Source organism: Electrona antarctica (assembly GCF_951216825.1).
Source record: "Electrona antarctica genome assembly, chromosome: 16".
Lineage (NCBI taxonomy): Eukaryota > Metazoa > Chordata > Actinopteri > Myctophiformes > Myctophidae > Electrona > Electrona antarctica.
This window is the reverse complement of record NC_136797.1, coordinates 42,816,472-42,829,072: the sequence shown is the minus strand read 5'-3', so window position 1 is coordinate 42,829,072 and position 12,601 is coordinate 42,816,472.

The window sequence follows — 12,601 nt, the reverse complement described above, 5'->3', positions numbered from 1 at the left end:
CAAATCTGTCAAAAACGTTTTTTATTTTTATTCACGCATCTCGACACGTTACCGTATTTGTCACACAAAGTTAAGGCTTGAGTGGTGAAGAAAATTATTATTATTATTTTTCCTACAAATCGAATTGTGGCTATATCCATACCTACAGTATTGAGGGGCTTTCCACTCCCAGTAGAATGACATGGGTGTAAGTGTGTTGAATTGAACTCTCCACAGATGAATTAGATCTGCCCCTCCTTCCGTCCCCATCCTCCCCCTTCCATTCCTTTCCTTTCCTTTCCTTAAATTAGATTCCCCCAGCTGAGCGGCTCTAATGTATTTTAGTATGGCTAGGCTTGTGTCTCGGTGCAGTGACAGGTCAGGCACCACTCTTTAAGTGCAAATCCCTTCGTCTCCTCTCCTCTCCTCTCCTCTCCTCTCCGGCAGTGTCAGTAAATATTAGATGTGGCTCCGATGGCTGTAAATGGTCAGGGAAGGGCACAGCATTCCTGCTGACTGTTTGTTTTTTCCTTCACAGAACAGGCATTACTTCAGCAAACCACCCTTAAACACAGCCATTGGGCGGGGGGGGGGGGGGGGGGGGGGGGGGGGATAAAAGCATGAAAACACATACCAACAGGTGGCATGCATAGATTGAATGCTTCACTGAGTGGAGGTATAGTGCTGTTGCAAGTGATGTGAATCCAAAGACAACAGACTATAGGTGGATTTAGCCTATATGCACGCCGGGGGTGGGGTCGGTGTAACATTAATTTGACACGAGAGAAAACATGTACAGCAATACCAGTTGTGAAACGTATATGCCAATAACAAATCCATATGACAACTCAATATGGCCAAGCGATAGAATATGAACAACGTTAGACACAGAGCATGTCTATAGGATTTATTTTTGGACCAATGGAGCACCAGGCTGACCTGTTAGTCCTCACAGACACACTATTAAAAGATGAAGCCGTGGCCCGGACGGCTGCCGTAGACGCCCGGACGGCTGCCGTAGACGTCCGGGCACCTACTGTATAGGCTGCTGATCCAGCCTGACAGCATGTTGCGGGTTCGAGTCCCGATCGATCCCGACGACCTTTGCTGCGTGTCACTCCCCATCTCTCTCCCCATTTCCTGTCAGTCTACTATCTCTATCAAAAAAAGCTCCGCAAAATATATATATATAAAAAAGGTGAAGCAGTCACACACTCGAAGCCTTGGTGCAATGTGGATTTATAAAACAGAGACCAAACTTTCTTCATACCCTGAAGAAGAAACGTTTTTAATTTTTAATAAATGTGTGCGCGACTGCTTTGTCTTTTAAACTTGATCTCTTCATCGTGATCGGCATCTCCACAACATTTAGCATGCGCTCCTCCATTTGTCTTAGAAGGGTGCATATCTTTGTTCCGACATACTAACAGTCCGACACCCTAACATAAACATAACCCTAACCGCACACGGAAGCGACAGGTGAGTCTTAACCGGCCATGCATGGGTCTTCATTAACCTGCCACGCATGGGTCTTAACCTGCAATGCATGGGTCTTAACCTGCAACGCATGTCGGGGAGCCACGGGTGAGTCTTAGCCGGCCACGCATGGGTCTTCATTAACCGGCCATGCATGGGTCTTCATTAACCGGCCATGCATGGGTCTTCATTAACCTGCCACGCATGGGTCTTAACCTGCAACGCATGGGTCTTAACCTGCAACGCATGGGTCTTTAATAACCTGCAACGCATGTCGGGGAGCCACGGGTGAGTCTTAACCGGCCACGCATGGGTCTTCATTAACTGGCCATGCATGGGTCTTTAACCGGCCATGCATGGGTCTTCATTAACCTGCCACGCATGGGTCTTCATTAACCGGCCATGCATGGGTCTTCATTAACCGGCCATGCATGGGTCTTCATTAACCGGCCACGCATGGGTCTTCATTAACCGGCCATGCATGGGTTTTCATTAACCGGCCATGCATGGGTCTTCATTAACATTAACCGGCCACGCATGGGTCTTCATTAACCGGCCATGCATGGGTTTTCATTAACCGGCCATGCATGGGTCTTCATTAACATTAACCGGCCATGCATGGGTTTTCATTAACCGGCCATGCATGGGTCTTCATTAACATTAACCGGCCATGCATGGGTCTTCATTAACATTAACCGGCCATGCATGGGTCTTCATTAACATTAACCGGCCATGCATGGGTCTTCATTAACATTAACCGGCCATGCATGGGTCTTCATTAACATTAACCGGCCATGCATGGGTCTTCATTAACATTAACCGGCCATGCATGGGTCTTCATTAACCGGCCATGCATGGGTTTTCATTAACCTGCCATGCATGGGTCTTCATTAACCGGCCATGCATGGGTTTTCATTAACCGGCCATGCATGGGTCTTCATTAACATTAACCGGCCATGCATGGGTTTTCATTAACCGGCCATGCATGGATCTTCATTAACATTAACCGGCCACGCATGGGTCTTCATTAACCGGCCATGCATGGGTCTTCATTAACCGGCCATGCATGGGTCTTCATTAACCGGCCATGCATGGGTCTTCATTAACCGGCCATGCATGGGTCTTCATTAACCGGCCATGCATGGGTCTTCATTAACCGGCCATGCATGGGTCTTCATTAACCGGCCATGCATGGGTCTTAACCTGCAACGCATGTCGGGGAGCCACGGGTGAGTCTTAACCGGCCACGCATGTCAGACGTTCACAAAACCCCAAATTCACAAAACCCCAAATCCTGTTACGTTTGACTGCTGACATGGACGCATACGGCACTTGAGAATCAATGGGAATCAGTTCAACACACAAGAGAGCGAGACAATGCAACCTGTCCAGGCGAGGAGACTAGGCCCATGACAGCCACTCAATAACGCCACGGGGCTGTCTGTATAATCTCTCTGACACGTCGTTCAGGGGACATTGCAGTGAAAGATCCAGGGTTGGGATCCAGAGGAGAGGATGCAGACCGAGCCTGGCTGCTCAACATAAGAGTTCAGAGAGGCAGGGCTGGTTGTCTGTGAGAACAGACTGGACAACAGTAGCAGATGCCAGGAGGAGATGGGACATCTACCTCTGCTGCTGTCCGCTGCTGTGTTTGTCCTTTGACCAACACAGTATACTAGTATCACATGCAGCATAGAGTAGACCTTAAGGTTCAGTGCCATGCAAGCAAAACTCTACAGCCATCCAAATCACACACAATTGGCCAATTAAACCCAGAGGATTACTTCTTCAAACCAATCTCTCTCTTCTCTCACACTGTCTTTTCTCTGTCACTCGCTTTGTTATGTTAACTCTTGTGGGAAATGTTCATAAAGTCAGTCAACTGAGAATGGAAAAGAGGGAGAACAAAACTGAACAGAAGAAGAAAATGGTGAAACAGTACAACCGATAAAGAGAGCAGAAGCATGAGAAAGACAGAAAGCTGGTAATAACTGTAAAAAGAAAACAAAAAAAACAGAGACTTTGTAAATGTGAGGGACTGATACCAGTGGTGTAAAGTAACTAAGTACATTTACTTAAGCACTGTACTTAAAGGACCACTTCACCACTTTTCAACATCTCTTCATATAATTGGTCCTCACTAATGTTCATGATAAAACACCACCATTCTTTCCTACTCAGTCTGTGTCTCATAGGAGGGCTTTGGGCAGTTCGGACACCCGTCCACCAGTGACATCATCATTAGGCAGATTTTTTTTAAAACAAGATTTGTTTTAAAATATATTTAGATTTCTATTATTGTGAGAACGATGGCTTCAACTTTTGCATAGCAACTTTTCAGGAAAAGAAAGCCTGCCGTTTCTATTAGCTTGGATTCACCATTGATGATGTCACTGGTGGACGGGTTTCTGAACTGCCCACAGACTTCCTATGAGACACAGACTGAGTAGAAAAAAATGGTGCCATTTTATCATGAACATTAGTTAGGACCAATTATAGGAAGAGAAGTTGAAAAGTGGTGAAGTGGTCCTTTAAGTACAATTGTTAGTTTTTTTAACTTTTCACTTTCACTTCTATTCCACTACATCTCGGTGACAAATACGGTATTTATTTTACTCCACTACAATTATTTGAAAACTTTAGTTACTAGTTACTATGTAGATTTGGATTATTACAAAACATTACCCTCTTCAGCCCTATATACATTTTAAAATAGAAGATCTACAAGCTCACAATGCGTTGCGATGCGATGCATTGTGAGCTTGTTAGATCCGATACCTTTTGATACCTATACTTTTGTACTTTTACTCAAGTACATTTTTAATTCCATACTTTTTCTTGTAAGAGAGTATTTCTACATTGCAGTATAGGCCATATTGATACTTTATTACTTACTTTACACCACTGACAATATGATAATAATCACATGAGGTGACATTGGAGTGCTGCTTTAGACACTGGTAGACAAGAGTAAAAGTATTTGGATTTGGCTGTTCGACAATGTAGGAATAACTAACATCAATGAAAAAAAGATGAGAAAACAACAGTAATATAGAACACCTTGAGATGCCTTTGTAAGTCTATTTGTGTGAGGGCCGTGGGGATAATGCTGTCATACTCAAAGAATGTTGTGTCTTGCCGATATAGGAAACCCCAAGGCATTACCGGTATCTAAATTTGTGATGCTATTCTGGTCATATGGACACCATTACACCTCTATAGTAGTCTGAAAGCTCTCTTCTATGCAGCTGCAGTGACCTTCAGTGCCCTTTGTCAGAAACATGAAGAAACAAAGATGGCATTTGGAATAAACCTGCAGAAGGAATGCAGCTTTTTTTCCATGCCCGGACTATTGACCTTTTTCATATGGGCCATAAGTCTTTGCGTTTGTGTGTGCATAAGTTCCTCTCTCTCTTGCTGTGTTGCCAGTTTTGCAAGAGAAACAAGTGACCAGGTATATGAAAACAACCGCAAATGAAAATAGCTGATCTACAAGCTCACAGCGACACATTGTGAGGTTGTATATCTGTTATTTAAAAACACATTGAGAATAAATCGAAATATATTTATTAAACATTTTAATAAAAAAGGCACAAACTATGTTCAGATGGATGTCCGTGGACAATTTCATATTCATCTGGGGTTCCTTGATGTGAAGAAATGTGGAAGCAAGCCCAAATAAGTAAATACTGTACACTTTAGAATCAAGCCCCAAAAACACATCAACCAGCAACTACCAATAATTTATTTGTCAAGTCAAAGGTTGCTTATATTAAGCAGAAATGGCAACGCGGCCTGAAGGAAGCAAAGCACACACACAAGGAGCTCCAGTGCCTTGGCGGGGGAAAACGTGTATACTACTCTGCTACAGCAGGGGTTCTCAACGTTTTTGGCCGGGGACCCCCGGAAATGCTTTGGCAATGTCTCGGGACCCCCGCCCCGCCCCCTCCCGACCCCCAATATAAATTGACTGCTACAATAACCTTAACCCATTTTGGGCGGGAACCCCTTTTGGTGTTTTAAGCATTATGTTATAATTTAGCTATTGAAAAATAGCAGATCTACAAGCTCATAGCGTGCCACCGAGTGGCGCGCTACGAGCATGTAGGTCTGCTATTTTTGAAAAATCGTGATTTTTTTTTTTTTTTTAATAATTTGGGGACCCCCTAAAATAATTTGGCGACCCCCCGAGGGGTCGCGACCCACGGGTTGAGAACCCCTGTGCTACAGTATATCTACCTCTCCTTTTGTCCGCCCTGTAAAAGGCTTTCTCCGCTTACTGTACAGTGCATCACTCGCTCTGTCCATATCTATCCATCTCTACGATAAAAGGTACAAATCATGGTCACGGTACAATGCTGTTCAGCATGAGGTGAAACCAGATCTCTCTCGGCCTTCCACCTCGGCCTTCTCTCTACAATATGTCTTCTCTCTATCTCTCTCTCTCTCTCTCCACATGACAATGTCACAATCCAACATAATGGCCATTCATCACCAGGTGAAACCAGCTCTTACTCTGCACAGCGCAGTTACAAGGTATTAATCAGGGTCCTATCGGAAATCAGGGAGGAAATTGGCTTTTACTGTCAAAGACTTGTGCGGATATGGCATGTATCCGTTAGGCTTATGGAAGTAAAAGGCCATTTGCACAAAGCGAAATGTAATCAGTTTTGTAACACAGCCACTGTGGCTGCACGTGTTACAAAACTGATTGCATTTGAGCCACATTTTGAGTCACACAGAACAGAAAAGAACTTTGCAGAAATGTACTCGCAGCCTTACATTTAGATGCCGTTGGAACTATTTGTATTTCAATCAAAGTCATTCAGACCCTTTTCATAGCCATAAACAGAAACCACTACTACAGGGCTATTCAACTAAATTGTTCAGGGGGCCACGTTGGCACTATGCCACGTTGGCATAGTGCAATAAACCGCCCCTGGTGTCAACGAGCATTAACTGCTCTCTCTCTGTCAGTCAGTCAGTCAGTCAGTCAGTCAGTCAGTCAGTCAGTCAGTCTGTCACTCTCCCTCTCACACTCACTCACTCACTCACTCACTCACTCACACACACACACACACACACACACACACACACACACACACACACACACACACACACACACACACACACACACACACACACACACACACACACACACACACACACACACACACACACACACACACACACACACACACACACACACACACACACACACAAGTAATCAAAATTTGCATATCAAAAAGGTGTACATTAGTATAGCTATCAACAGTATACAGTCATCTATATAGCCTACTGTACAAATATAAATTAATAGCCGCCCTAGAACTTAACTGGCTGCAGTAATAATGGTAAAGTGAGTGCATACTCAATACATTGTATGTGTTGTGTGATGATGTATGGTGATACGGAAGTCACAGTGTGCACAGTTTAATGTCACTGTTTTGATTTACAGAGTCTTATGGCCTGCTGGCTTGGGATAGCAACTGCCCCTGAGCCTGCTGGATCCAGACCAAATGCTCTGGTACTGTTTCCCAGCTGTGGTAACACAGTGAACAGTCCATTGGGTGGCTGGGATCCCTGATGAGCCTCTGTACCTTCACTGTACTCCACTGGGTGTGGCAAGGTTCTGCATGGCTGGCAAGCCGCTACATTGATATAAGTCAGTGGTTCCCAAAGTGGGGTCCGAGGATCCCCAGGCGTCCTTTAGGGAGTTCCAGGGGGTCCCCAGCTAAAGGATAGTTAGGAACCAAATGGACCCTTATGGGTCTGTAACTCTGAGAGCGGGTCCATTTGTACACTCTCAGAGTTAAATTAACATTGATTTTACAATAGAAATCGGGGGTCCCAGAGCTAGAAATGCCATTAAATGGGGGTTCGTAGACTAATGCATGTCAAACTGGGGGTCCTGAGAATCGCTGCTAGAGCCGTAAAAATCTTCTCATATGGGGGTCCCTGGCATATCTCTTCAAATGGTGCGTGGGCTAATTAGTGTCAATTTGGGGGTCCTTGACATGAAAAAGTTTGTGAACCCCTGATTCCAATTCATCTTCTATCAAGTACCAACCTTAGTCACATACATACAGGTGTGTGACAACGTGCAAATAAGATTAACTGTTCAAATACAAACAGTCACAGGTTTTGCACAGCAGGCTCCAAGCACTACTTTGCCATTAACCTTAGGCTGGGCACTAATGGCATACATTTAAATCATACAGTAGGGAACTAATCCGTACTGCACGACTTTGGCAATTGCATTCTCATTCTGTGTGACTTTGGCAATGACACGCTGTACGAATTTGCTAATGATATACTGTTTTAATAAATCAAAAGCAATACAAAATAAGTCGATGAGCCAAATTATTTCCAAAAGCCAATGGAACATCAAAACAAAGCTCTCAATAATAAAAAAAAAAAACTCAAGTCATGTCACTTTTAAAATTGACTTATAACGCTATATTTAACAGATTCTTTTGACTGATTTTGTGGGCTAGCGTAAACTTCAGTCAACATTGTTGATTAGAAAACCTTGACCGTATACAGCTCAACACAACTTAAGTGGCAAAGTGACCTTTCAACTCCATCCATGTCTGAAGGATATATGCAGGGCACATCTAGCAGTGCTGAGGTATGGCTATAGGAATCCGATCAGTAGATTACCATAGTAATCACATTATCTTGGTGCGCCAGGGGACGTGAATCACATCTTCTCCTCTGTTCATGACATGTGGGAGTGTACTTTGAAAAATCTACTGGTACAACAGCATAGAGTGAGGACGGGGCACGCTGGTAACCGACACAGACAAAGTGGTTTAATTAAGAACTGTGGAAACGAGGCAGAGGTTAGACCAGGGGAGTTAGTCTGGCTACTGGTAAACACAGTCTGGAGGCAGGTGGAAGGATTATAAATGTTGTTAATGTCCTCTAGATTATAACTAAATAATAAGCGGAAAAGAAATTCCAAATGCAGAGAGAGAGAGAGAGCTTACCAATGAGAAACCCAGACTTTGCTTTGTTTGCATCATTGTCACCAACTCAGTGCCCTGAGTTTTCAGTGCATGAAAATTCTACAAAAGGAACCCACTGGATAATAGGGGTCCACTTGGTTTCATTTGTACACTCTCAGGGTTTAAGGATGAGGATTTTAGTATGTCGTCCTGCACACATCTGTGAAAACACTTGAGCCCTTGTGACCATATTCTGTGCATAATAGGCAAACATTTGGCAAACATGTTGTGAGCCTGTAGATTTCAGCAAAATAGGGTGCAACGTGAATAAAGGAGAGCAACAACAAACCTTGTGGGACCCTGGTCCACAAAGTATAGGTATGGTTTAAATTGTTAAAGAGTTCACCTTAAGGGAAAACTCAGGCAGTCTTTTAAAGGTTCAGGTGTGTGCTGGGTGCAGATTGAAAGAGAACATATAGAAAGAATAAAATCCGCAGAAATTCTGACACTGATGAAGGCCTGCGCACCGAAACGCGTTTGTCTGGTTTGACTGCTGCTGTGGATCCTCACCATTATTAAACAAGACTCTTACTACGACTGAGAGCGTGGATTTTATTCTCGTTTTAAATTGTTAAAGCCCCTTAAAACTTGAATGTAGTGTATGGTAAATTTCTCCCATGAGATTTATTTTTTTATTTTTTTTGCAAAAAAATTATAAAAAGGGGAAAAAAAGAGTTAAACATAAAACATTTAATATGCATTTCAGAAAGAAACTTCATATTTCCCTTGTTTGCAAACCTCCCCTATATTTGCATTTTGCCTGGCATCTCTTAAGACGCCTCATAAAAGAAACAAATCACTCTCCCCGTTTCATTACCTTCCTGAGTCACGTATACTTCCCAGAACAAGACAATGATATGCACACACACACACACACACATGTACAGTATAGGGGGGAGTGTCCAAAAAAGAGGAAGGTATCTGGCATGGCTCAGGGGTTGATTTATCCTTGGGTAAAAGTACACACACACACACACACACACACACACACACACACACACACACACACACACACACACACACACACACACACACACACACACACACACACACACACACACACACACAAGTAGTCAATGAAACTGTAAGTGCCAGGAAACCATTTGGTTTGGTATCAATCAGTGCAGATGTTATGAGCAGCATCATTTGATTACTTATATAAAAGTGTGATTTAATGTGTTTGGGGCATTGTGGTTATTACAGGCACCATTGGAAGGGTTATGCAAGACGGGTTATTCAAATGAGTTCTTTAATCTTGTGATGGGGCACGAAGACTCCTTTTAAGAAGAGCCATATAGGACAGGGTCAGGGTGCTATGTGGTGGGTTAAGTAGGTAGTATGGTTACAAAGCCAGGAGTTCAACTGCAGCTCAACTTTTGTCCCATTCTTATATATCCACTCTGAAATATACTAGCAGTGAAAATTTCTGTCTAAAAATAATCAAAATAACAGGCCATCTCAGCACAGCCAAGCTTATGTACAGTACTGTATAGTTATGTGCTATTCTCCTCAGGCAGAGCCTTATTAAAACCAACTTTCTTTGACGCCATTAGGCAATCAACTCGGCTTAGGTTTGTGCACATTTTTCCCAGACCGTTGAAGCTTAGGAGGCTATTGCCCCTGAGCTATAGTCACAATTACGACACAATCAACAGCGTGTCATCAGCGAACAATGATGTTGAACACGTCACACGGTTAACTGAGCGGGTAATATGGAGTGCTTACTGTCCGAGTTAACACCAGTCTACTGTGTCAGGCCCTCTGCAAGGGCAACCTCTCCCCCCCGGCATCTGGAATATTAGCCAATGCAGCTGAGTGTTGCACAAACTCTACAAATGCTTAGAAGGCATAAAACAACTTCTTCTTTAGGGAAAAGGGATGCAGACTCATTCTTCAGAGCGAGTATTCCTGCTGCATTCTGTTTGGTACTTATCCATTCCTCAGCAGCACTGGACAATTACCCAGTAAAAATGCTGTACAAAGCATCACTCCTGTCTTATCAAAGCTGGTGCAGCCGCACTGAGGAACAGAACGGGGAATAATGATCAAATGAAAGTCTCTTCAGATACACAGGATTGGCCAGGCGAGCTGCTGGATTCGAGACCCATGTGTCATACAGTACTGAGGCAAGATGGGAATAATGAGCACCAAATATTTGGTGTCTTTGTCAGCTCATAACCCATTATGGAGCCTTTCATTCGATGACTGCGTAGTGTGCGTACAATCAATGGCACATCGAAATAATACTTAATTCTAAGGCTCCCTTCAATTTTCACTGACAAATGCTGAGCTGTGTGGAAAAATGTTTTTAATCGTAGCAATTAGCCAACTGAGAATGTGTTGCCAGTAAACATACTGTACACAAACACTGAAAATAGCATCTGTCTGCTGAAAAGACCTGTGTGGAGTCGATAAAGTTAAGAATTGGCAATAAACAAGTGCAAAAAGAAGAAAGAGACCACCATATGGGGCAGCGGTGGCCTAAGGGTTAGAGGAGCGCCCTTGTTGCCGAAAGGTTGCCGGTTCGATTCCCCCGGACGGGCAGGGAAAATATAGGTTGTGAAGTGATTGGTCATCACTCACCCAACACAGCTGAAGTGCCCTTGAGCAAGGCACAGAACCCCCAACTGCTCCAGTGGAGCTGCTTAGTGGCCAACAGTATAAGACTGAGGCTGTACTGGTCAGCTCCCAGGTTTTAATGTGTGTCTGTCGTGTGTTTCTATGTGCAGGGTGTTGCTGAAAATGAACACTTGTGCTCAGCTACTACCCTGGGTAAATAAAGGAAAAAAAAGGAAAAAAAATTAATACTGTCGGCTTACAATGTTACTTCCTTAGAACTTTTCTTAGCCATGCAGAAGTTCTCCTGCATAAGCAAAGTGAAACAGGAGATGTTAGATGAGAAAGGGAGTGTTACATACGGGCAGAATGGAGACACAGCTTTGCCCTGCAGGCCAAATCCTCGTTTCCTACTTGGATACAGAACTCTTTACACCGTTCACTCTCTAGTCTACAGGGCTCCTCCACAAGAGCTTCAATGGGTGCTACAGTATGGGAGCCAGGCCCCCCTGAACAACAATAGACGATACCCAAGAATAATAGTTCATAGACAAAAACACAGTGGTGTATTATTTCTCTTGGGGAGAAAACTGTTAAATGAGCTGGAGCATTGGGGCAGAGTGGGTTGGGCGTTAAGGCCACTGTGACCTCAGAGCACATCACTTGAAGGGCATACTACCAAACTGGGCATATTGGGATTGGCCTTCATGACCTCCATTCAATTCCTGACATATCTTACTAATTATTTCAGTAGCTTGCAGCAATATGCCCTGATTTGCACGATCCTGCTCTAAGGTCTGTGCATGAGCATGTTAGAAATGCTTCATTTACACTGTTGTACGATGGTGCCATGCCATGAGAATTACAGCTCTACACCGCAATACACTAACCTGACTCCACCAGATGGTGGCAGCAGTGAGTTCCTCCTCCTGCTCCCATCTGGTCCCTCTCGGGCAGAGACAATGTACTCCGATCAAATGCTGATCGGAGCGATATGCGTCCGTATGCGGCCGCTAGAGGTGGGAGACCGATGACATATTGAAATATATGAAATATTGGCGCGCTATGAGCTTGTAGATCTGCTATTTTTCAATAGCTAAAGCATAACATAATGCTAACACCAAAAGGGGTTCCCGCCCAAAATGGGTTAAGGCAACCGGCCGGTTCCACGCGCTGCACAAGGTGCCCTTTTTTAACTTGAGCACCTGCCCCTCTAAATGTCTGTGCACGCCACTGGAGATATCAGATTTTTGTCCCGATGCTTCCGGTTCATCGTTTCTGCTTGAGAGACCAGATGCAGGCAGGAGGAGGGAACTGGTGAACTCAATACTGCCGCAATCTGGCGGAGTCAGGTTAGCAATACACCGGCACGCAATGAAGATGAATTAGGCTTGAGCATTACAGTATGCGTGTAGTACACATCTATAAACGAAAAGACCACGAGCACTCACTTAAAAATATATACATTTCATTATTTGGCACGGGCATCAAACAAACGGACGCCCGTGCCAGATAATAAATGATCTTCATTCAAGTTTTTTCTTTTTACATACAGGCCCTTCAGCAGTGTACAAATGCCA